This window comes from Neopelma chrysocephalum, unplaced genomic scaffold, assembly GCF_003984885.1.
Source record: "Neopelma chrysocephalum unplaced genomic scaffold, ASM398488v2 Primary Assembly neopelma1_23b, whole genome shotgun sequence".
NCBI lineage: Eukaryota > Metazoa > Chordata > Aves > Passeriformes > Pipridae > Neopelma > Neopelma chrysocephalum.
The window spans coordinates 14,491,663-14,518,541 of record NW_020897692.1 but is presented as its reverse complement, the minus strand read 5'-3'; positions in this window follow the sequence as shown (position 1 = coordinate 14,518,541).

Below are 26,879 nucleotides of genomic sequence, written 5' to 3'. Positions count from 1 at the left end.
GGGTGTGTGTGCCTGGGTGCCAGCAACTGGACTGGAGAGACCAGAGCGAGTGAAACCCAAGTGCCACCCCTGGGGTGGGACCAGGGTCAGAAGCCCATGTGTCCATGGTGCAGCACCTAGAGTGACTCTTGATGTGGGAAGGCATGTGATCATTAGTGAAGATCCAGCCAGATGAGCCAGCGAGCAGGTGACATAGTCACCTGAGATCTGGAGGAGAGAGGTGTCTCAAAGGGTGAGAACACAGGGGACGCTCATTTTGGGAAACCAGGGGAGTGCCAGCAGTTACTGGAGAGACTGTCTGGAGTCTCTAGGGGTAAGACCTGCTGATGTGTGTGTCTGTAAGGATGAGAACCTGGGGAGCTTGACTACTGGGCACCAGGGGAGTTCCAGCCAGCTCTGAGTGTTCATGTGTGACTGTGCATGAGTGAGATGGTCTGCACCAGCAACTGGAAAGCAGATGCAGCCCCAGGGGCTTCTACGTATGCCCAGTTGCTAGAAATGCTGGGATCCAGGCACAGCTACTGGGCAAAAAAGGGTATCTAAGCCCAGCTTCTGAGGAAGATCCATGTTATGTGTATGTAGATAAATATTTATATGTGTGTACATATATATATTCATTCTCACTAGCAAACCTCCACTCTGTTCAGTTAGAGATGGGGGCAGGATAAGGCTGTTGATGCTGCCTTTGTTTGTGGGAGTGCTCTGTGTGTCTGTGATCTGTGTGACAAACTGTGTGTGTCCATGTGGTGTATATATGTGCCCTGTGTCTGTGTGCCTGCTGGAACACAAGCTCAGCTTTGCTACAGGTCGCACCTAGCGCATGGAGCTGTAAGAGCCTCAGCAGTCTCTCAGCCTGTTGCACCTAGCAGCAGAATTTAATTTTTTGTAACAATAACCTTTTTTGAGAGTGAATTTTTTGGCATATTCTCCATAGTATCCTTTTCACTATGCTTAATTTATTCAGTTCTTCCTTTTAGATCATGTTTTCTGGATCTCCAAACTGCATCTGGGATTGTGTTTATTCAAAATTCTTCTCTCTGGTAGACATACTTTTTAATGGTGACCTGTCCAGACAGTACTCTAACTGTTGCCCCAGTAATGAGTAAAGTAAATAGGCTGAGCATATATTGCAGACTTACATTCTTGATTATGCTTTCAATATGATGCTTGACTTTTTTCACAAAAGGATGATTTTACAGATTCAAGTTCAGTTTATGATCCCCTATAATCCCTGGAAAGGCGGGGAATTAATTTCTTCACAACCATTTGTTTTTCTTCTCACTTTTGCTGTTAATTATATCTGTCTAAATGTAGTTCCTTGCGCTTGTCTCTGTTGCACTGCATCTGTTTTTTTTTCCAAACCATTTCTTCAATTTGTCAAGATAATTTTGGATTCTCAACCTATCCTCGAGTATGCCTACAGTTCCTCCCAGCTATGTGTTGTCTGAAAATTTAATCATATGCTCTTGATTCCATCATCCCAGTTGCTAATGAAAAAAACGAATGAAGCTCTGCTCTGTACATCCTTTCATTCTGGCAGTGAGCCACAAACAATTCTCTGGGCACAGTTTTCAAAACACTGTTTAAGGCCTCTGTAGAAGAGTCAACAAAAATCTATTTCTTTACCTGGATTATTAAAGAAAACCCAAAAAACAAACAACAAAAACAACAAAACCCCCAAAAAACACAAACCGCCAACAGAAAATGTTAAAAGCCTACTAAATTCCCAGGGCACCTGATGATGTAAAAAAATTAGGTGAGTTGGGCCAGATTTCATTTTTTTTTCAAACTCAAATAATTCTTCTGTCCTTTACACTTCAGAAGCTTGACATAGTATATCAGTTCAGAATTTTTTCTTTATCTGTAAATTCTATATCCCTTTCCTCTACACCACTCTTCCCCAGAAATTCTATGACCACTACTGCACTGTCTTTCCTTGTACTTCAGGGTGGGATATATGTCAAACATATATATATTTGCTTAATTTATAAGGATATATTAGCATACCTTCATATCTACATATAAATTTCCATAAGTTTTGAAGGTGTCTAAGCCCTCAATACAGAGAAAATAGACTCCCCGCTTGATTAAACTACATACACAAGTGTCTAGTATCATTTTAGGTCATTCAGGGTCTCCAAGACAACCACTGGGGGTATAATACCAGGTCGGTGTGAGACCCACGTCCTCATTAACTAGCCTGAACATCACAAATGGTACTAAAGGACTAAATTTGAGCAACTGAAATGCATTTTAGGTTCCACTGACTGCAGTGGGAATTTTCGACTAGTAACATCTGTAGCTATTTGAGATGTTACAGGGTATTCTCACTCTGACTCAAGTCCCTGTTTCAAAAGGACACTTGATGTGGGTACATGCGAGTATTTTAATCAAGCACCTGGCACACCTTCAAGCACCTACATAAAAAATCTGAATTTAAGGGTTCTAATCTTAAATTGAATCCCACACGCAGTCACAGATAAGCCTTGATATGTCCTTGATATGACAATGAATTGCCCTGAGATGTTTTCAAAACCTTTGAGTTATGTAAACCATCACTAGTCTAAATTTCCTACTGTAGGCCCATGCCTTGACCTAGATTCAGTTCAAACACATAGTCTTTGCTCAGACTAAGCACTAAGTACCTAGTGCTGCTAAGATACTTCTAGGTGTGCTGACTGACCTCCAGCTGTTTCTCCAAGAGGACTTGTGTCAGAACTACTAGGTTCATGAACATATTGTGGATATCGTAACACTTATCAAAAAAAAACATTGTATTCTGTATTTGGGTAGAGGAACTGATTCTCTTATTCTGGCTTCACTGACATTGACTATTATAATCAGTAGTTCAAGCTAAACTTTTTGGGAAAGCAAAAAATATGCATTAAACATTTCATCCTCCTTGGTGTCATCTATTTATATTTCCCCCTCCCCAGTGAACAGTAGACGCACAATTTCATATTAATCTACTTACAAAGTTATGACTACCATTTTTGATGTCTCATACTGCTTGCATCTTGTTTTTTGTCTTGGCCTTTCTAACCCAAATCCCTACATGCTTTTGCTACACCTTTATAAACCTCATGGATACTTGCAACCGATTTCTACTTCCTATAAGATTTCTTATGAGTTTAATGAAGAAATCATGACTTAGTCACATTGTTCTCTTACCTGTGCTTCCTTGCTTTCTTCCATTTTGGAATAGTTAGTGCTTTTGCCTTTTGTTGTTCCTTAACTCTTTTTACCCTTAAAAATTCATTTATCATGAAAATTCTACGTAACAGTTTCTTTTACAGATCTGTTAAACCATGCCTTTTTAAAACCATTTTTTTTCTCTAAACTAGGTCAAACTAAAACAAGGAATTTGAAGCAGTGTTAACAGTTTGTTATACTATTAAATACTTCTCATTCACTTCATTCATTAACATTTTTCTAACACTTGAAGGGATGGTGACTGCAACACTTTCTTGGGCAAAGGGAAGCAACGTTCAAAATGTAGATTCGGGTTAAGAAATTAATTACAAGCTCTTCTAACAAGTAATACTCTGCAATGACTGAAAGCCAGAACTCCTTCAGTAAATAGGAAACAAATATTGTCTTGAACGATTGGTCTCATGACAACTCCTCTGTCTCAGTGAAAAGATAGATACAAAGGGTTGTGGTATCTTGTCACACTGATCAACAAGTATGTCACCAAAACATTTTTAAAGTGCCTAAGGGGCACAAGTCCAAGCCTACTTCATTTACCTAAATTCTATCATAAAGTGAATTATCCTTACATGTTTCCTTCCAGTCATAGCTTCCTCTTCTAGGAAGCTAATCCAAAATCATCAGTCAAGGTGTGGTTCAATATGAAATTAATAAACCTAAATACCCCAGTTATATAGGTATCTACATGTACATTGTACCCAAGCTCTCACTATAGCCAACTGAGATATAGACCTTACTTTATTCTCTACAGGTAGGTCTCTACTGTAACTATAGATACTATAGGGTGTGCTGCCTGGCATTCATCTATTATATCAGTTGCCTGGATTCATCTATTATATCAGTAAGATCTTTTATCCATAACCTTTCATAGGCATGTTTTCTTAACTGCCCACGTGCGCAGTTACTGGGATCCTTTTGGTCATCTGAAATGGCAATATTTAGGCAATTGAACTGATCCCCTACTGGCTGTAACTTGCATAAAGAACAGCTCAAGCAAGTGTATGAAATAAATGCAATTTTAGGGTCTAAAAGAACATTAGGATTTTTTCACAAGACAGCTTACTCCCATTTCTCTAAAGTTTCAAATTCAAGAGACAAGCTATTAAATTTATTCTTTCTACAGCACTTTTAGAACACTTTAGGTTTGATATAAGTTTAACTTTAGAAACAATAAGATTTCTCTTCCAGATATTTTTTAAGATTTCTCTTCCAGATATTTTTCCAAGACCTCTCAGCTCTTATGCTGCATTGATCTGTTCACTATAGCCCTTTTTCATATACAATGCTTTCCTGTTATCTTCTCTTAAAATTAACTACTAAATAACAGAGCATCCTATAGTTTCCCGTCAAGAAAATATGTCTCAATGACAAGTGGTCAAGCTGAATTAAACGTATTTCTAGACTCAATGAATTACAAGTATTTTGGTGTCACATTTTAAGAGGTCCTGTTATCGGCAGTTCATAGCAATGTATCAAATATCAATGAACACAAGTAACTTTAGTACTGGACATTAAAATGCATTATAGGAGTTGCAAATCTGTCCTCGTGCACAACGAAACATCTTCTTGATGCATTGGGAAGAATGAGCATTTATTTATCTGAGTGCATGTACATGTTTATATTTAGTAATTAGCCAGGAAACATAAGCCATTAGTTCTTTTGGAAGGTTTGTTTTCTGGTTGCTCATAAAATCCAAACATTTTTATTTCTCATTCTTGCCACTGAAAAATCTCTGTTGGCTTGTCAGCCAATATGGCATTTTTGCCTTTTGAGGTTTTGTGCTCAGAATGGTTTGTATAATATGAGATGATATTCAGCTAAGGTATCCTGCATCAAGCCATGTGCTACATATCCTTTCTGATATTTCTTCTTCTAATTTCATTTCACAACAGTGTTAACCTTTCACTGCTTATATGGGCCTTTTTTCTGAGTATCTTGTACCACTTCTTCATTTGGGTACAAACCATCTTCACTGACTTTTTATAATTTTTGTTGTTTCATCATTTACAGCAAGAATGTTCCAGTAATCCATTTCTATAGGAGAAATATCTAATCTCAAACTACATGACAACATTGAAATTTTGATGAATAGTCCTGGAAATCTGTAAATTAGTGAGCCTTACTCAAATAAACCCACTTTAATTTTCTAGCTCCTATAATATTACTCCTATTATTAATAGGAATCCATATGAATGTAATTTAAATTACTCTCTGACTAAATTTGTAACTCCCCCATTTTAAATTAATTTGGGAGATTTAAAATGCATCTTCATAGCAAGAATGCCTCCAAAATATGTCTCATGAATACTTATTTTGAGTTTTGGTGCCACTCTTGCTTGAATCAAGGACATTTGATAGTGATGATGGATATTTTAATACAGTACCTATTTAGGAATATTTTAATTCTTATAAATAATTGTTTAAGCTTGGTTTGAATACGTTTGACTGGTTGATGGAGCCAAGATGCAAAAATGATCCTTTGGGGGAAACTCTGATTTCCTGACAAGGAGAAACATAAATTTGTACACCTAAACCAACAAAATTATATCTCCCTGTTCTCCTTTGCAAAGACAAGGCCTCAACATCCTCTTCTCATCCCTCTGAGGCTGAACTTCCCTCCCTAAGCCTTTCTGCACCATCACCAGCTCTCTCACACTAAAACACTGACAACCTTGATTTTTCTCCCCTTCATCTCCTGCCTACACTTCCACAAGTGAGAAGCATCACTCTCTTCACTTTGTACAGTTTACCTATCAGATTCTCTCCAGAAACACCTCAGGGCAAACACTAACCCCTGCTCTCTGAATAGTCCTGATACCTTACTGCAGCACATAGTCAGGTGACAGTAACTGAAAGGAAACTGAAAGCATCTGAGGTACATTTCAGACACCCAAATACAAGCTTCAATCTCTAGAGCCCCTTCAAAAACCCTAGGGTGTCTGAGGTATCTGCAAAGGACTTCATCACGTGAAGTGTGACCTGCAGGAGACATCTTTGAACAATGGGAGGCTGGGGGAAATTTTATATGAAAAAAAAAAAGCTACTAAAAGTCTATATTTAAGCCACTAAATCTCCTGCTTTCCAAAATGTTTCTACCTGCACATCAACTAACCTCAGCCAGGCATATCTAAATTCTTATCTGCTTCTCTCAGGATATCCTCTGTGACTCTGCATGCCTCTCCATCCCCCTTGAGAATTGCTCACATTTGCAGTAGTAAGTAAAGCTTAGAAGAGGCTTTAACTTATTATTACTCGGTTTGTTGCCAGACAGAACATTACAAGTAGATAAAATAAATTATTTAGGAAAGAGGAGAAGTAGGTGGCAAAACAATTAGCAATATTCAGCAAAGAAATGGAAGCTTAAATTTGCCATTTGTAAAACCAGCACTAGATAATAGTGATCTGTTGACATTCCAATCTTCTTACATGTAAAATATATATAGCTATGCTGCCCATAATGCTACAAAATGCCAGGGAAAATACAGGGAAATTTTGCTTCTTACAATCATTCAAGGTGTACCTGATCCTAGAACAGCTCAGTACACCAAACCATAGGGTGTAATTCTGCGTAACATGATTCAGTGTCACACCAGCAGTACCTAAGCTAAAGCTCCAGGCTAAGTAACCTAGTTCCTACTGAAAGATGGATAGCCTTTTTTTTCCTGAGTAGTGTGTAATCCTAGCGAGGCAATGTATCTATAACAGATGTTGTGCAAGTACACTAGTAAAGTGGCAGAGTATGTTTTGTTTATGCTATTGGGCTAGAATTCTGAAGTGCTCAATTTAATTGTGTAGTTTAATATTTGTGTGATTTCCAGTAAGTTATTCAGTGATTTTTCTGTCACTGCTGTTTATATATAAAACGATAAACTAGTTATTTGTAGCTATAATTATCTCTAATTATAGACAATGCTTTTCTTCCATACACTCTATAACTGTACTTTCTGTATTTCCTACAAATGTATGAAATCTTTAGAACAAATACTGCTTCAGCTTTACTTAAGTACCCCTTATGAAAGAATGAGCAGGGGCACAGGGGTTGTGATCAATCCATAACAGCTCCTCTGTTGTTGTTCAACTTTTGTTGTTCACACTTTCCCCCTTCCCCAGCTGGGCTCTTGGTTCCCTCAATGGATAGCCACATGCTGCAGTGTGGGGTCCTCCACAGACTGCAGTGTGGATATCAGCTCACCATGGACTCTCCAGAGGCTGCAAGGGAGTCTCTTCTCCAGCACCTGGAGCACCTACTCCTCTCCTTCTTCTCTCACTTTGGGATGCCCTCTGCTGTTTATCACTCTTTTTTTCCCTCCTTCTCCCTCAGTGGTATTTTCTCCCCTTTCTTCAACACACTTTCCCCAACGCTTCCCAACTTCAACAGCAGGGCTCAGCTGTGCCCTGTGGTGGGTGGGTTGGAGCCAGCTGGAAACTGGCTGTGTGGGGTATCTGCTGAAAGACCTGTGGCCCATGGAGAGCCCATGCTGGAGAACGGGAAAAGCATGAAAAGAAGCACTATCAGAGATGACCTGACAATGCCCTGGTCCTCCTCCCTCTGCACTGCTAGGGGTAGGAGGACATAGAAGAGTCATTAAGGAAGGAGTGAAGTTTGAGCCAGGGAAAAGGGGTGCTGGGGGGAGAGTGCTTTAGATTTTGTCTTTGTTTCTCACCATATCACTATTTTAATTGACAATAAATTAGACCAATTTTCTCAAGTTGAGTCTGTTTTGGCCCATGATGGTACCTGATAAGTGACGTCCCTGTCATTATCTCAAGTCACAGTATATTTCATGCTATTTTTTCTTATTTTCTTCATCTGTTCTGTTGAGAAGGAGAAGTAAGAGAGTGGCTGGGTGGGGATCTGACATCCAGTGAAATTTCTACCCACAAAAAAGAAAAATAACATTAAAAAAGAATTCTGTTGTACAGAAAAGTTATAAATATCAATAGCCACATAATTAACCTTGTTTTTACACACATTTCCTGCATTTTACCTTTTCCTGTTGTTTTGGGATTTTTAAATTACCCTTCACTTCTCTCCGGAGTCATAACATTGATGGCTTTCATCTGTTGGGGTGGGGGGCAGCGAGTCATCAGTGTCCTTTGTCCTTCACCAAGGATGATTGTGATGCTAGTGTTTTTTTCTTTCCCTTTCCAGGATCTAGTTCATTTTAACATTTACTAGCCTGCTTTTACATGTTGATCTTTTTTCACTGGTCAGCAAGTCCACATTATACCCAAATTTGCTAGATATGGTGCATTTCACATAGATTAACTATTTACTTTTTTTCCTCCTTGTTACCCCTCAAACTGTTTTTGTCCAGTTCCCGGTCTGAACTTCTTTAATTGACCACTGGTGAATTGTTTGTAAGGATGGGGTTATGACCAGTACCAAGCCTGTGCCCCATATATTACCATCCCATGCCTGTACTCCCTTATGCTGCATCCTGTATTCCCACTTCTTCAGGCCTCTGCTGTCGTAAGAGACATATATTTCTCCAATATACATTTTTAAATTACAGTTATATTTTTTCAATTTACACGGAATAATGGCTTCTTACTGTTATCTGTACAAAAAACTGTGATACTACCACACAAACATAGGCAGAAGTGAAACCGCTTAGACATAGACTCCTGATCACAAAAGAAGTTGCTGTTACAGCAAAACCAAGTAAAATAAAAACTCCACACACATCAAGACAAGTCCAGAGTGAGACCAAAAAGCCTCATTCATAAGGTCTTCAAAGTCAGTACAAAACATGGTTTAACTTCACTCCTAAGCTCTACCTCCTCCACCACACAGCACAGGTGTTGGGGAATGGGAGCTGTTGTCAGTTCACACGTTGTCTCTGCCTCTCCTTCCTGCACGGGGGAGAGGACTCCTCACACTCTTCCCCTGCTCCAGTGTGGGGTCCCTCCCACAGGATGCAGTCCTCCACAAACTTCTCCAATATAAGTCCTTCCCATAGGCTGCAGCTCTTCACAGATTGCTCCAGCATGGGCCCATTCCATGGGGTGTAGTACTTCAGGAACAGACTGCTCCAGTGTGAGTCCCTGGTGGGGTCTCAAGTCCTGCCAGCAAACCTGCTCTAGCGTGGGCTTCACATGGGGTCACAACCTCCTTCAGGTATCCACCTGCTCTAACATGGGGTCCTCCAGTGGCTACAGGCAGATCTCTGCTCCGCTATGGACTTCCACGGGCTGCAGGGGGACAACCTGCTCCACCATGGTCTGCATCATGCGCTGCAGGGGAATCTCTGCTCTGGGGCCCGAAGCACCTTTGCTCCCTCCTTCTTCACTGATCTTGAGGTCTGCAGAGTTGTTTGTCTCACATATTCTCATTCCTCTCCTCTGACTTCAGCAGGTGTTGCAACAGGGTTTTTTTCCCCTTCTTAACTATGTTATCCCAGAGGTGTTACCACTGTCACTGATGGGCTTGACATCAGCTAACAGCAGGTTCATCTTGGAGCTGGCTGGCATTGGCTCTGCTGGACATGCAGGAAGCTTCTTTCTGCTTCCCACAGCAGCCACCCTTATAGCTCCCTCCCTAGCAAAACCGTGTCATAAAAACCCTATACGAGTTACTAGCAATGGCAATACAAATTTTTGTGTCTGCAGGACTACACTCAGAGAGATATCATGACAGAACTTTGAACAGAAAATGAAGTTTTCTACGATTCTGATGTTATTTATGTTCATTGAGGCTTTTATATTAGATAGTCTGGTTCTCTATTTACTAAATAAGCAATTACCAGATACTTGCAGTCTATACTCATCCCCTCCCCTTGACTTAGCCATTCTCAACATGTGATTATGGAACGGACATAATTGGTTCTGCTTTTAGCTGCTTTGCCCCAACAGGTAATTTCTTACCCGGACAGGAAATTTCATTGACCAAATATGTTCCAGGTGCTAATTTGTGTGTGAAAAGAACAGATTCTCAGAGACACTAGTCTAAACTCAAGTAGCATATATATTGCCTCATGATCAGGACCTATGGCCCAAATGGTGATTAACTGAAAGCTTCTCATTGTCCAAACTGAACACAAGGTATTTATCTGTAAGGACTTAAAGAGCAGAGTTGCCTGTCTCAAACACTGTTAAGGCCACAGAAAGACTTTGCCATGAGATAAGCATAGAATGGAGGGACAAAATGGCACTAACTCCAGGCCTGGCAGAGGTGAGATTTGGTTAGCACAGCCTGAATAACATCCAGACAAAAATTCCCATTGCGGCAAACTGTGTAAAGAAGAAACTTCTCATGTGCATGTCACCAGTCAAACAAAGATTACCCCAAGTTATGGGACAGATGGCATCTGCAACCACCAGCCACCACCAAAGCCTCTTGTAAATATGCTTCTGTGGATACCTGGAACTTGGACTGTAAATTAAGTCACCACAGCAGGAACTTGGAATAAGATAAAGTTAGTACTATCATCCAGGTGTTATCTCAGACCTGGGAGGAGGTTAACAAAGCTTGGGGAGAAGAATTTATCCCTGATAATGGACACAAAGAATGCAGAATTTATGGGCCATTAGCAAAGCCAACTCAGCAATTGTACTGAAATCAGCTCTGACTAGATAAAAGGTAATTCTGACAGGGGGAGATCATGACCACTGACTCATAGCCCACCAACCCAAGAAACCCACCAACTTAAGAGAAGAAAAAGACTGAACACGCAGACTAATTAGCATTAGAAGTGAGGGAATTATTTAAGCAATAGAATAAAAGACCTGTGTAGCCAATGAGTATTAATTCCTTAGTTTGCTAAGACGTACAAATAATGAAATGTCTTGAATGACCTCAGGACTCCCACCACTAAGAAGTCCAGGGTGAAGAAGGACCAACATGATGCCACTGGATCCATGGTTGGTGACTATCTTCTGCTTGATCTTTCCCTCTCTCCCTCTTTCTCACTCTCTTCTGTCTTGTGAGATTAGCTCAGTTGGTTAGGGCATGATGCTAATAATGCTAAGGTCATAGATTCAATCCTCGTACAGGCCATTCATTTAAGAGCTGGACTCATTGATCCTAGTGGGTCCCTTCCAACTCAGAATATTCTATTAATTTCTATTTCTATCTATCTCTCTACCTCCCATTCAATGTTAAATAAAATCCATATTATTGACTTTGGCATATGGTCTCATTTGTACCTTAGTTCGGGTAGAGGCATCTCTCACTAATTGGATCTTTAATTGGATTAAATTGGTATCACAGACAGGATACCCTTGGACATGGAGGAGTGATCAGTGTGATCCAAAGCTCTTGTAGGGTTTTCTGGTGTGACCTGATCCTGTTTTAAAGTCTTTTCATGGAGGAAGTCTGACCAACTCCCAGGGGGTAGTGGGGAGAAGGACATTGACCCTGAGGAGTTTAATGACAGATTCAAATAATGATAATTTTTCTCCTCTCTGTATTGACCTGGGAACATCAGACATGTTGAAAGGTTTTCTGGTGTAACCCAGGCCTGTTGTAAGGTTTTCTCCAGAAGAAAGTCAAGCTGACCCTCAGAGGTTTAACACCCAGGGTAACTAAAATGGGGACTGTCCTCTACTGATGAAATTAGAGATAATGCTAACCTTCTCGTCCTGGCATGATCTGGACTCATAAAAATTGACATGACCTACAGACAGTGATGGAGGAAATTAAAATGCTTGCAAGAGAACATAAACTAAAACCTGGCAGAGGAAAGGCATTGTATGTGTCATTCTGGGTGTTGCCCTTAAAGAATGACAAAAGAAGCAATTGGCTACTCAGAAATCTGAGTGAAACTGTAAGATAGATAATAACCAAAGCAGCTACATATCCCCTTTCTATTGCAACCATGTTGTCCTAAAATAAACCTGCTGCCCATACATATGTATAAACACTGGTCATTTGGTGTTGTTTCACTCTAATCCACCCAAAGGGATCTATTAACAAAAACCTCAGTTACCTGGGACGGTGGGTTACAGTGTCAGAAAACAGATTACACTGTTTTCACCAAGGCAAAATTACATGAAAAGAAGCAAAACAAAGATACGCTGCACAACTAAAACAATTCTCCTTATATCATTAGAATGATTTTTGTCAGTCAATGGATGTTTATCACTTTGGTATATGTGACACCTGATTAGTCTGAAAAATCCCATGTAATTATAAAAAGGAACATACTTATTTCTCAAAAAATTAACTCTTATTTTTTGTTCCAAAGGAACTTTACCTAGGTTTTCTTGGCTTTTGATTGATTGTTCAGGTATTTATACAAGCCAAGAAAATGGCTATGCTTTTTATCTTATTAATGAGAGAGGACACGAGTGGAGAAAATAAAGTTTTTATTACCAAATGAATAGCACAGCAGGGTATGATTTGATAAATAGAACATTTCATTTTACCACATAGGCCTTCCTACTGCAGTCCACATCTCCTGAGTAATTTAATGAACTATGATGGTTGAACCAATGCCAGTTTTAATATTCAACATTTTAATCAACTAGCAAAATAACTTGTAACTGAGCAGCACTTGAATAGCACTTCAGTGTGTAAAGGAATATGTTGCACAAAATGATGCTTGTGACTGGATGAATTAGAGAAATTGCTACCTCTACTGGATGTAACTAGTTGGACATTTGGGGTTGTTACTATTTCCCCTGCACTGATCATTCGAATTTTGCTCTTCACAATATAACCAGGTTTACTCTTCTGTTAACCTGGTCTTCCTTCATCTGTATTCTCTTCCCATTATTTTCTTACCACTGACTGTATTGCTGACATCCAGTGTAGGTCTGGAATTACAAGCATCACATTCATATACATGTGTGTAAATTTGTCCATTGGTGTGCATGTTTATTACTTGCAATAATCCAGGCTTGTAACTGCCACAATAGCAGAAGCAAAAGTATGGTCCAAGAATGCCTCCACAGTAGCAAATGTTCTTCTGAAGGAATGGGTTTTTTCTGTTTTGCTCATATTCTCAATTTCCTATAACTTGAGCTCACAGTGTCCTCCATCCTTGTATTGAGAAAATTATAACATGCTGTAGAAGTACATTGAGAAAAGCATATCTTGCATCCTGGAGATGTACCCTTTGTTTTCCTAAACTGCAAGTATGGTTATTTTCTTGTGAAAAGCAATGAACAAGGCTGATATTAGAAATATAGAAGGTGCATTAATTTTCTCTTGCAATGATGAATACAGATTTTTAAGCTGGATCTCTTCTTCTGCTCAGATTTCAGTTTAGATCAAACAACTAATATTCACCTATTTCCATGGCTGGCTTTTTTTTTTTTTTTTTTTTTGCAGTGTTTCCACTTGTACTGGCCTTTTTATTGTTGTGAGAGCAGTTTCAAAGAGGTTCATGCTGCATCTCAGTCATTTCTGGAAGTCAACAGGGATTTTTATCTAAGAAGCAACATCCTTAATGTTAGTGTCATGTCTTAAAGGTAAGGCTCTCCCATCACCTCCATTATGTCTGGGTTGAAGAAAGGTGGTTTAATTTTTTTCTATTGATCATCTCTAGTTCCCACAGTGAACCAAGCTGCAGGATGGAGGCACCATAGAGAAGTTGGGCAGTGTGTGTGGCTAGGGGTGATAGATCTCTTCCTAATTACAAGAAGTGAAAAGAGCAACAGAATTAAGATGCTGAAACCAGTGGGTTTCCAGAAAATTAGACAGTAGATTTTGGTTTTCTGCTCTCATCCATTCATTCCGTGAAATAATAGAAATTGTCATCAAAGTGGCCTAGAGCCTGTTTAATTTGGCATAAGCATTTTACAAAAGACTGTCCTACTTTTCCTCCTGCTTGTTTTAGAGAATAATATGAAAGGGGAAAAAAAAAGAACATGGAGAAGTTCTTTTTCTCTGTCTCTCCAAGTACGAAATTTACAGAATCCATTTACACAGCTGTTTTCTATATTATAGAACCATAGAACTGTGGAATCAACCTGATTTGAAAAGACTTCCGAGATCATGAAGTCCAACCCTTAATCCAACACCACTGTGGTTACTAGACCATGGCACTAAGTGCCACATCCAGTCTCATCTTAAAAACCTCCAGGGATAGTGAATCCATCACCTCCCTGGGCAGCCCATTCCAATGTCTGATTACTCTCTCCGTAAAAAATTTCTTCCTAATATCCAACTTAAACCTCTCCTGAAACAGCTTAAGACTGTGCCCTCTTGTCCTACTGCTGGTTGCCTGGGAGAAGAGAACGATGCCCACCTGGCTACAACCTCCTCTCAGGGAGTTGTAGAGAGTGATGAGGTCTCCCTTGAGTCTCCTCTTCTCCAGGCTGAACAACTCCAGCTCCCTCAGCCTCTCGTGTCCCTTTACCAGCCTCGTTGCTCTTCTCTGGACCTGCTCCAGCACCTCAATATCCTTCCTGAACTGAGAGGCCGAGAACTGGACACAGTACTCCAGGTGTGGCCTCACCAGCACTGAGTACAGAGGAAGAATCACTTCCCTGGTCCTGTTGTTCCCAGGTCAGGATGCCATTGGCCTTCTTGGCCACCTGGCCACACTGCTGGCTCATGTTCAGCTTCCTGTCAATCCAAACTCCCAGCTCCCTTTCTGCCTGGCTGCTCTCCAGCCACTCTGTCCCCAGCCTGTAGCGCTGCATGGGGTTGTTGTGGCCAAAGTGCAGGACCCGGCACTTGGCCTTGTTGAACCTCATCCTGTTGGAATCAGACCATCTCTCCAGCTTGTCCAGGTCCCTCTGAAGAACCCTCCTGCCTTCCAGCAGATCAACACTCCCCTCCAGCTTGGTGTCATCTGCAAATTTGCTAATGGTACAGTCGATCCCCTCATCCAGATCATCAATAAAGATATTAAACAGAACTGGGCCCAACACTGATCCCTGGGGGACACCACTAGTGACCGACCGCCAACTGGAAGCAGCACCGTTCACCACCACTCTCTGGGCCCGGCCCTCCACTCCAGCCAGTTCTTAACCCAGAAGGGAGTGCCCCTGTCCAAGCCATGGGCTGCCAGCTTTTTCAGGAGTATGCTTTGACTGTGTCAAAAGCTTTGCTGAAGTCCACATAGACCACATCCACAGCTTTTCCCTCATCCACCAGGAGGGTCACCTGATCATAAAACGTGATCAGGTTGGTCAGACAGGACCTGCCCTTCCTAAACCCATGCTGGCTGCTTTGATCAAATACTATTCAATCAATAATTTCTGTGATTTATTTCATAGCTACTTTTAATAATCATTTCTTATGCATTACAAAATTGCTGGAACTGCATGCTTGGACACCTTTCTGACACCTGTAATGCCATGTTACATGCGTTTCCTTTGTAAAAGGCTATGCAACCTTAGTAACTCATTTTAGAGAGGTATTAAAAAAAGTGTAAAATGCATCTCATATTCACAATAGGTCTTTCACAAACAGTCTTTTGGTGTAGTATTGAAACATTCACACCCATAGTAATTGTACTGACTATTGTACTGCCATAATCCATTGTATATCTATTCTGAATTTTCTTCTCCACTGCTTCCTCCCACCCTATTATTTGTCACTTTATTTAATTTCTATGTTTGATGCAGTGTCTATTGTTCTAATGGAAGGTTTCTAATAGCCTTCAATGGGTGTTGCACTCTAAGCCTTTTTTTCTGAACAAAAATACATATGACAAGTTGATCTGTAAACCAATTACTTCAGAAAAAAATATTCTAAAATCTAAAATTAAAACACTTGTTATAGATGCAAAAATGATAATTCTCTCCTTCTCCAGTTGCTAATATATGATTCAAAAAAAATATCTATTTTTGGAGTGTTTGCTTTGTAATTTTCAATATTTTTTTTTATTTGTTTGTCAGTGCTTCTAATGATGTATTTAGTAGAAATTCTACTGTTGATTCAACTGTACTGACATGCTTAACTTAAAAGTCAATTTCTTCAAGATATTTTATTATAGTTAAGCTACTGTGATGAAACCACTGCTTTTCATGGTTTGATTATATTTTATATCCCAGAATATATTATTACCTCATGTATATTATAGGTTATACAATTGCTTCAGCCTTTCTTTTGCAAATCTGCTTAGCTAAACTATATGTCTTGGAAAACTTCATTTTGATAGAGAGACAACACATCACTTCGAAAAGTTCCCCATGCTTTCCATATTTGTTAAAAATGTACCTACATTCTTGTTTTCTTTCAGTGAGCTTCCCATTCTTAGACTGTTCTATGTCTTTCTCCAAAAAAAAAAGTAATTAATGAGTCCTTGTGTACCTACATCTACTTTTATTCTTGTGAAGATACTGATCATTGCAATTAACTTTATCTTGGATAGACAGCAAGAATCCATACCAGGAATATATGCAATACTCCAAAATAAGCCCCATCAAGGGACAAATATAGCAACAAAACCACATCTGTGATTGTCTTGCTTATCATTAACAGAATTCCTAAACTATCTGCTACTATCTGGTCAATTTTATAATTTCATAAGATTTGCTTGACAAAATTTATTTCCTACAAAGGCCTATTGACTCACTTTAACACAATGCCTGTTGCCTGGATCCTTATCAACCCAGTCCCACATTTTGCATATATTTTTGGGTTTGTTGTTGTTTATTTGTTTGTTCTAAACTACTATCTAGAATACTGGGCTGTGTTTGAACTGACCATGTGGCTTGTTCTTTCTTGGTAATCGTACTCAAAGATTAGGAGCTTTCCAGTATTGTAGATGCATTTTTCAAGATGTATTAAAAGCTGATCTTAACAGACAGATGATTGTGCAAATTACCAGGACCTGTCAATGTATAACTGTAACGCTTTTTCCCAAGTTACTAGTTGTCTCGAAGGTGCATCACTATGTTTTAGATATTACGAGCAAGCCAACCAATAATACATAATTGCTTTCTTGTGATCCCCTTTCTGCTTTAATGTTATCACTGCAGCTGTATTTTTACATTTTATTCCAAACAATTTTTTTACTGGAAATAAATTTTATTCAGTGAGTGCCTAACTTAAAGTTTAATTAGAGAACACAAATTTCACCAAAATATAAATAATAAATTATTACAGAGCAAACAGACAAACAGAACTCAATTTCAAAGGAGAGGCTTTTGCAATATGATTTTAGTCATCTATGTCCCCAAATTTTTAAATGCCTTTTGTGATAGTGTTCACATAGCCACTCAGGTAAACATCTGAATATCATTAGTTCATTTCTAACACATCTATTTAAAGGATTATGAAACACTATATAAAAAAATGTTCCAGATATATTCCAAGAGGATGCTGGTGTGTTCCAAGAAATTACAGTTTTCAAGTGTTGCCTCTGAGGTAGATATCTCCTGCTTGTCTATCTAGCATGAGCACAAAAAAAGATTGTGTACAGTTAATATAGTCAGATAATCTCTTACTTCCGACCTAACACCTTATTTTAATTGTAACTATGGTTAAAAAAAAAAAGAAAGAAAGAAAGAAAAAGAAAAAAAATGTTGATAGGGTAATCTTCTTCAAAAGAAACCACATATTTTGCTCTAATAAGACCTGGCAGAGCAAAATGCAGGTAAATAACATTTTCTGAAGTGAGAAAACATTGTGGTAAGCACCGTAAGTGATGTATCCTGAGACAGAACGCATGGAAGAGAGATTAACAGAGAGTATATTGTAAAATTCCTTGCAGATTCATTGTCTGATATAATTCATAAGCTGTTTACTAAAATGTTAAACCTTTTTATCTTGGAAGATTAAAGGCAGTCAAATTAGATTCTGGCACATAGACATGTAGAAGAATTAGATAGCTTTGTTATTGTAATGAGGTCAGAGATAATTTTTCTTAGGTTTTGTGAGTTGCTGATTTTATTCTTGAGACCTATTTACATTCAAGGATATCCTGCAGTTCCAATTTTTGTTGAAAAAAAAATCAATATTTTATTCTCTTTCCTTAAAATATTGCTTGCAAAATATACAACTTGTTGGCTTGCAAACAACAGCCTTCACTGGGGTTACCTACCAGTTGTCAAGTTTGGATGAGGAAACTTGATTAGTGATTTAGAAATGAAACACCACAATGTTGCTATGAGAACTTATCATTAAGCCTAATTTTGAAAGCTTTTTTGACTATAAAATTGACCAAACTTGCTAGACAAGTAAAACGTAAGCCAGTCATTGAAACACGATCTCTGCATTATTTCTTCTATGATGCAAGCAATGTTTACTTTGCTATCAAAATTTGGTTTTGAAAGGAACATCTATCCACGTGTCCCGGATATTTTCTTCAGATACATTAAAGTGGAAAATCTCTTGGCTGTCTCTTCCTGTAAGACCCCAGCACCAGTGCTACGAGGTCAACCAGGGGTTTAACTTTAAAAATATACAAGGCACCAAAAAATTCACCCTTCAAATTTATAAATGGGCCTACAGTTCTCGAATACCTTGAGGCAGCGTAAGGAGAAGACACTTTACAGGTCTTTTGAGGAGGTACTTTTACAGATAAACTTTAGAAAATAAGGGAGAAAATAAGAGATCTTGGCAAAAGTTTAAAGGGTAACATACAATCAAAATAAAGCACTGCACAAAGCTATGACTTAGCACATGCTAACACATACAACTTAGCAAAATCCAACCCATTCAGTCCCAAGTTACCCAAAATATTAAGAAAAGAGATTAAAAGAAGAAAAAGGAGTAAAGAAGGAGAGAGAAGAGAGATTAAGAGAAGATCATAGCTACCACCAGGGTCTGTGAGAGTCCACCTTCCAGATGTCCAAGTGGTAGGTCTCAAGCAAAGATAGAGCCCAAGTATTGCTGTTTGTATGTGGTTTGGCCCTCTATGGCCACCCCTCCCAGGCAGGACTTCAGGCCCACTGGCTACTCTGGGGTTTCAGGCCAGGATGAGGAGTGGTGTTGCCACTGTGCCTGCCAATCTGAGTCTGGGTTGGGGGCTCCAGGGAGTGTGGTGTTTTGAAGCTATCCCTGACTGCTTTTGACTGACAGCTGCCCTGGGGTTGGTCAAGCAAACTCCAAGGGGCTGGGACACAAGCATGCTCCCGGTGTCCAGTGACTGACAACTTTTCCAGGGCTGTCCCAGGAGGCTCACAGGGGCTGGGGTGTAGGATAGGGCATTACCTTACCTCCATGAAATTCTACCTATTCCTTCCCTTCCCCTCTTCTCCCCCGACACATTTGAGTTGTTCTGACCCAATAATTAATCTAATAATCCAGTGCCTCACACCTCCCAAAAACCTCAGAGCTGGTAACCATCACAAAAATAGGAACGAAGATAGTCAAAATATTCATCCATAATCACAAAATGCATGCTACCTTTTGCAACTAAAATCTAAGATATTCTAGTCTGTGTTTTATGGCATAAAACCCTTGAGTATAGACAATTTAATCAGATTTTCAGGTGCTAAATCCCGAGAAATTACTGAGAATAAGAATGATCAAAAAATAACCATTACTTTCCCTCTCTCAATATATATATATATATATATGTATAAACATTGAATAATTAATTGAAGTCAGTATAGCCTAAATTGGCGGATGACAATAGAAAATATCGTACCAAAGACACAAAAATACTTAAAGTAAATAAGATTTTCTATACCATAAGGAATGAAGTCTCAACTTATATAGATATAGATCACCTGAAGATCACTTTTTCTTTTTAAATAAAAGGTAAATAAAACATCAGATCCATGAATCACAAGCGAGAAAGTCACTTTCAGCTGCTTACTTTACTGGCAATACAGTCTTACTCTCTAAATTATGTCTCCCAGGCAGAGATTCAGCTGTGTAAATACCTAGTAACAAGCACTTAGCAGGCACTGAGGCATCTGAAACATTCAGGGGTTTTATTCCTGAAGGGGCTGGGAGGCATGACACAAATTCTGCAGGAAGACCCCTGCTCTTCTGGGGTGGCAGCTGGGGGTCAGACAGGATACAGTCAGTATTTCCACACCTGAATATTCCCTCTAGTGTTTTGCTCCTTCTTATCTAAGCATCTGAGATGATGATTTCTCAGCTTGTATTATCAGTAATGTAGAACTGCTGCAATTCAGTTTGATTTTACAAACTCTTTGTTGTTGTTCTTTTCCTATATTCTTACATCTTATCTTTTCAGAATAAGTTTGATCCTATTGTCTGCCTTAGACTGGAATGGATGCAAAAGACTATAAGCAACTGAGCAGACCTTTCATAACAGCTCAAGGAGCCAGACAAAGTCTGGAAAATATAAGTATTCCTTAGCCACATTAACCCCTGCACCTTGCAGGGAGAATTTTTACTTCCTGCTCTCAGGACGTTTTCACATTCTTGTATAGCCTGTGTCACAGCCTCATTCTGATGAAATCCATTTTAACCTTCTCCTTCAGGCATGCATCATCAAGGCTATAATATTCTCTCTGACCTCAGATTTTAGTTAGAGAACAGTGTACCTAACCAGGTCAACTGGAATTATGCTGGGATATTTCCCTCAATCAGTCATTTCACCTCTGTTTCCTCAAAAGACTTTTGATATGCTTTAGCACAGCTTTTCTTTCTCTTTTTTTTTCTTCTACTTTCCCCCTTATAGTGCATTTTCATTTAATTCAAAGTGCTCAAACAAGTTGTCACACAGATAACCTAAGCAGCGTGTGGCATTTACCTAATTTCTACAGAACAATTCTATTCTAACTAAATTGTTGTTTCCATAATGCTACCTCAGTAACTCCACATATACTGTCTAATAAAATGTCTTTACTGCCCACCTTTAATGCATCCAATATGCTGTCTTTCTACAGCTACTAGAACTATCTTGAGTTTGTGCAATTTTTTTTAGGACCAAAAAATATATATGAGGAATGGGAGATGTAGCTCTAAAGAAAAACAAATAAACAAATAACAACAACCCAACCACAAAACGTGTTCTATGCTGGGTTTGGCTGGGATGGAACTAATTTTCTTCATAGCAGCTTCTAAGGTGCTATGTTTTGAATTTGTGATGAAAACAGTGTTGATAACACAGTGATGCTTACCTACTGCTGAGCAGCGTTCACACAGCATCAAGGCCTTTTCTGCTTCTCACACCACCCTGCCAGTGAGGAGGGTAGAGGTGCACAAGACTTTGTGAGGGACTCTAGTTGGACATGGCTGAACACCTGCCTGCTGATGGGAAGCAGCAAAATAATTTCTTATTTTGGTATGCTTAAGCACACAGGTTTTGCTTATTAAATTTTCTTCATCTTGATGCATGAGTTTTCTCACTTTTTTTCCTCACTGTGAGGGAGTGAGTGAGCAGCTGTGTGGGTCTTAGTTGCCTACCGAAGTTAACCCACAACATGATCTTAAGAAGATAGTGTGGCGTTCAGGCAAAGCCAGTACTTTTGATTTATCTATCAAGGGCTTTGACTAGAATTTTATAGAGAGTGAGAATAAACAGTTTCAGAATATCTCTGTGATGGATTTACTTCTATATGCCCTGGGGCCAGTGGATGAAGGAAAAGCCATCTTAAAGGAAGGGAGAAATCTAGAAGAAATCTACTCTTTTCTGGAAGAGAAATATAAACCTCCTTTATTTAATTTCTGAAAAAAGTCCAGAAAATTTCCAAAGGGAAAAAAGTACAGTTTATCTGCATTGCCTCTTTCAGAGAAATTCACCATGACTCTGCTCTAAGAAGTTGTGTAGAAGAAGTGGAGTGAATGGTCTCATAAGTCTATCACAGTAATTTCCAGACTGTTGAATGCAAGGCTGCAAGGATCAGTTCCTGGATCATAGGCCAAACGTCTTATACTACATACCATTCATGATGTTTAGGATTAGCATGCAAACTGGGCTACAGCATGGCAAATTGGCCCCCTTCTGGTACCTTATCACAGAATCGTTTTGGTTTGAAAAAAACTCAAAGATTATTGAATCCAACTACTGACTTAACACTGTCAAATCCACTATTAAACCATGTCCACATGGTGCCACACCTAAACATCTTTAAAATACCTCCAAGGATGGTGACTCAACTACTTCCCTGGACAGCCTCTTCCACTGCTTGATAAGCTGTTCTGTGAAGAAATTTTTTCTAAAATCAACTTGGTGCAACTTGAGGCCATTTTTGCTTCTCCTATACTTGTTAATTGGGAGAAGAAGCCAATCCCCACTTGTCTACAAACTCCTTTCAGGTAATTTTACAGAGTGATACGGGCTCCACTGAGCCTCCTTTTCTGCAGGCTAAACAACTCCAGCTCCCTCAGCTGCTCCTCATAAGACTTGTTCTCTGAACCTTTCCCCAACTTTGTTACTCTTCTCCGGACTTGCTCCAGCACCTTAATGTTTTTCTGGCAGTGTGGGGCCCAAAAGTGAACACAGGATTCAAGGTGCAGCCTCATCAGTGCCAAGTACAGGGGGACGATCAATGGCCTGGTCCTGCTGGCCACACTATTTCTGACACAAGCCAGGATTCCATTGGCCTTCTTGGTCACCTGAGCACATGGCTTATGGTGACTCCTACAGTGTATTTTTTTTCCTATGCTTTTTCAGTTCAAAGTGCTTGAAGCAACATGAAAAGTGTATGTAAAACACCTGTCCCTAAGCTTCAAGCTTTACTGGGAGTTTTACTTTTATTTAAGACTCCAAGAGATTTTGTTCAATCAAACTCTTGCAGAGCCTTTGGTTTTTTGATACCTTGAATTGCAGAAGGAGAACAAGCTAAAAGTGCTTCCCCAGAGAACTTCTTTTAATTTACTGAGAAAATTAATGTTTTGGCAAAAAGGTTTTACAGGAGTAACAAACAAACAAGGAGAGGCAGTCCACAAAACACTCAGCACACGACAACCCACAAATTAGTGAAACATAACCTCTTGGTTTTAAGTTACCCACAAGAAAAAGGAAAGAGAGATTAAGAGAAGACAGAAGTGAAGAAAGGAAGGAAGAGAGAAGATGAAAATAGTTACCGCCGGGAGTCACATGACAGCAGCTTCCAGGACAGAAGATACGACATGATGGGCCTTTCTGCACCTCTATTTATATGGTTCAGCTACTGTGGCCACCCCTCCCAGGCAGGACATCTGGTTCACTGATCACTCAGTGCCTTCCTAGCTGAAGTGAGGGGTGCCATAGCCAGTCAGAGGCTCCGGGGGGCATGGTGTGGGTGGGCTACCAGGCAGGTCTTATCTGATTGACAGCCCCACCACAGGGCTCCTGATCCTGCCACACGTGCTCTGGGCTGCCGTGTTGACTGCAGACCATGTGCCTTCTGATCCTGCCAGGAGGCTGTACGTGGGACCATGGGCCCTCCCCAGACACACACACAGACAAGATGGTTGATCCAACACTATAATTAAGCAGTCTAGTGAGATACAAATCTGGGCTCTCACAGTGTGTTGCAGGTCACCAGAGCTATGCTTTTGAAGCACGATGCAATGCACATGCTGGATGCTCTAGCATATGTTACAGGGGTAAGTACAGCAGCACTAGGAAAGAAGGAACAACCAAAAGTAGTGCAGACTTTTCTGTGCTAGGTTTTCCTTTTTCTTCTTTTTTTTCTTCTTCTTCCTTTTTTTTTTAAAGACCAAATACAGAAACATCACTTGCTCTTGTCTGGCAGAAAGCTAATGGTAGTGATCTGGATGACAGCTGGGAAGCAAACTGACAATTAAGCAGTCTGGACAGACAAGGGTTCAGTGCCCGACTTTGCTCCCTGGTGAATGTAATTGTCACTGTAGGCATCTACCAGCTATCTCTAGATGATCTCTGTAACAATCTACTTCTATCAAAACCAGCTATGTGGCATCTGCCACCGAAATGGAACATACCTGCTGGTGGGGGGGTATGCAGACATCATTTCAAAAGTACATTTCCTATACTAAAACTCTTTTCATAAAGCCTGAAACTGGAAGAGTGCTGTAATTTAATCTATGCGCACTGTACCTGTCATTCTTCAATAGTTTTGTACCTATTGATGTAAGTTATGCCAAATTTAATCATCTGGAACTGCTGGTGCCAAGGTATACTTTGTTTCCATATGATTTCTGAAATGCAGAAACCTTTCCATATGGCTATCACTTAGGAACTTGCTTTGAGTTCCTTTGTCCTCTTCCCATTAACCAGGAAGACAATAGTGCTAGGAAGTATTTCAGGAGTTTCATCTTTTTTTTCAGGTGGCTCTCAGTGACAGCTTCAGACGGAAGAAACGTTCCCAGGAAAGTTTCTTTGCTCAAGAGCTCAAAAATTGTTTGTTCTTCCCTTAACAAAAAATGCACTCTGCAAGCCGTGGGTGATGTTTATTTATGTTATAGCACCCCCGGGTTAAACAGGGGTCAGATTTATGCCACAGAAGTAAGCTCCCATGAGGATCTTTGCTGACATTGTAATAAGAAAATTTCACTCTGAATGGCAAGCATGATTAAAATGTGTACTATGCTTTTCACTGTTAGCCGCTCATCTGTCATCAACTTTCACGCAAAAGGGTGAGAGAATCAGAGAAACAGACTTAAGTAGATTAGATCACACAGACTTTTAATGAAAGGACTTTCATCTGTAGCAAGCTTAAGGTGATGAGGAAACAGTTCAGTTTTATTAAAGTGAAATCCAAGTGCTTCTCTGTGATGGTGGAGGCATAATAACCAATGTTATGTGGATTTTCCACGTGCCAGAAGGACAAAACATACTTTAAAAAATTGTTACTAATTATTCAACTCTGATTTTTAAAACATTAAATTAAGTAACCCTACAAGCGAAGTATTTATTCAGTGAAGTTTTCACTACTTACTGTAGAAGTTTTGCTGCATACTTTTGGTAAATATAGGTATGAACATACAATTAAATGCACTCGTATTTCCATGGCTTAACAAGCTACTGCCAATGACTGAGACAGTTGACCACATTCGTGATCCTAATCAGTGCCAATTATAAGTCACATATATTGGCCTCCATTGTATTTCATTATTTAATGTAAGGACAAAAGAAGTTCTGAGTTTGCAAATGCTTCTGCAATAAAATTAAGAAAAAAAGTCTTATTTTATGAAAGAGGCAGAGTCCTTTACTTGGCTAAGCTGAATATCCAGCTTAAAAATCCACATTTTAAATCTAATGATAGCTTTTGTTTATTTAAAAAGTTAAAAATATTTAATCAACATGTCTTTCAAAAGCTTGGCAAAGTAGTGTGGTTTATTGTTAGGTAAGATTCATATATGAAAGTGGGTCTAAACTTTGAAAAGTGTTTATTTTACTTCCATGAGCAGTAAGTAATAATTTTTAATAAGATAATATACCTCCATGAATATAGGAAGAATTACAGAAAGGCAAAAATAGTATGTGATTGTTCTATTATTTTCCTTGAGGCAACAAAACAATATAATGTAATGAGTGATGATGAGGAAAAAATATTTCTCTCATTTTTAAGCTTTAAAATTATTCTGTGGTAACATACGCAAAAAAAATAAAAAGAATGAATATGAAAGCGTATCTTGAGTATACTTCATGTTTAACTGAAACCAGTGAAACCCCCTGCCTGCCAGCTTCAAACATCTACTTAAAGAGATATGATTTTCTCCAGTTTAAAAGGCAATATCTAAGGCAAATATGTAGTTGTATATATTATTTATGAAAACATTTTGTCTGACATTTAGGGATCTGTTAGTACAATGATTGTAGAACATGGGAGGCAAGTAATCATTTCTCTTGGAGGTTTTTCTATGAGGAACACTAAAACTTTAAACACAATTTCAAAGATCTTCACTTTGCAGAAAAGATTCTCAACTATTTTAATGAAAGGGACCTTAGCCATAAAGACTTCACACCACTTAGAGGATTATTCCATCTATGACTTGCATGGAAAGCTTATCATTTATTTTTGTCTTAAAATTGTCATTGATCAACAAGATTTTCAGTACGCTGTAGCACATTTAACGCAAAGTCAGAGGCAAAAATGAGGTGAAGCAACAGGACTTATGTATTCTAAAGGAAAGCTTATCTGTGTAAAAGGAAGTTTTTGTTAAACCAGGAGCTAAGGTCTTGTTGTACCTGCACCAGCCCTTTCAGCTTCTGACATGCATCTTCAAATCATATTCATTTTTCTTCAAATGGTGTAACATGTAGGCTTCATTTTTCCATTCAGTTGCATCAGAATATCAGTCATCCTTTCTCTATTCTTTTAACACATCTTTTAAAATTATTCATTTAACATAGGCTTTCTAATATAATTTTCTCCGCAGTTCAAAATTATTTTCCTTCTGTACTGCTGTCTTCTCTTTTTTAGTGTCATCTTTCTGTGCAGGGGCACCACATGTACTTTGCTTGGTATTTTGGTATTATGCCTGTTTTCTGTTCATTCTCTTGAGCTACTTAAAATTCAGCTGCCTTAAATTTTGCAAGTTCCCCTGTGTCAAAACCAAGTTTCGATAAATACCCTTTGAAAGGAATTTCTGTGATATATACAGGATCTCCACTGTGTTCTCTCCCTCTGCAGCCTGGTGCTGACTGTTTTCAGAAATTCAGAAGAATTTGTGAAGTCAGCCTACACCACCTCATTTCTGTCTCTTTATATTGTAGTAGGGAGATGAAAGTGGCAAAATAAAGGCAGTAGTTTGTGCTATAACTTGTGGCATTCAGATCACTGGGGCTTTGGCAGGTCTTTCTATCTAAAAGGCAATTTAAAGGCTTTAAATATATTTTTTTTATAAAAGATTACATAGTGCTGAAGGAATTTTAGTAATATATTTTGGCCAACCAAAAAAAATTAATGGATGAAATATTCACTAACATCG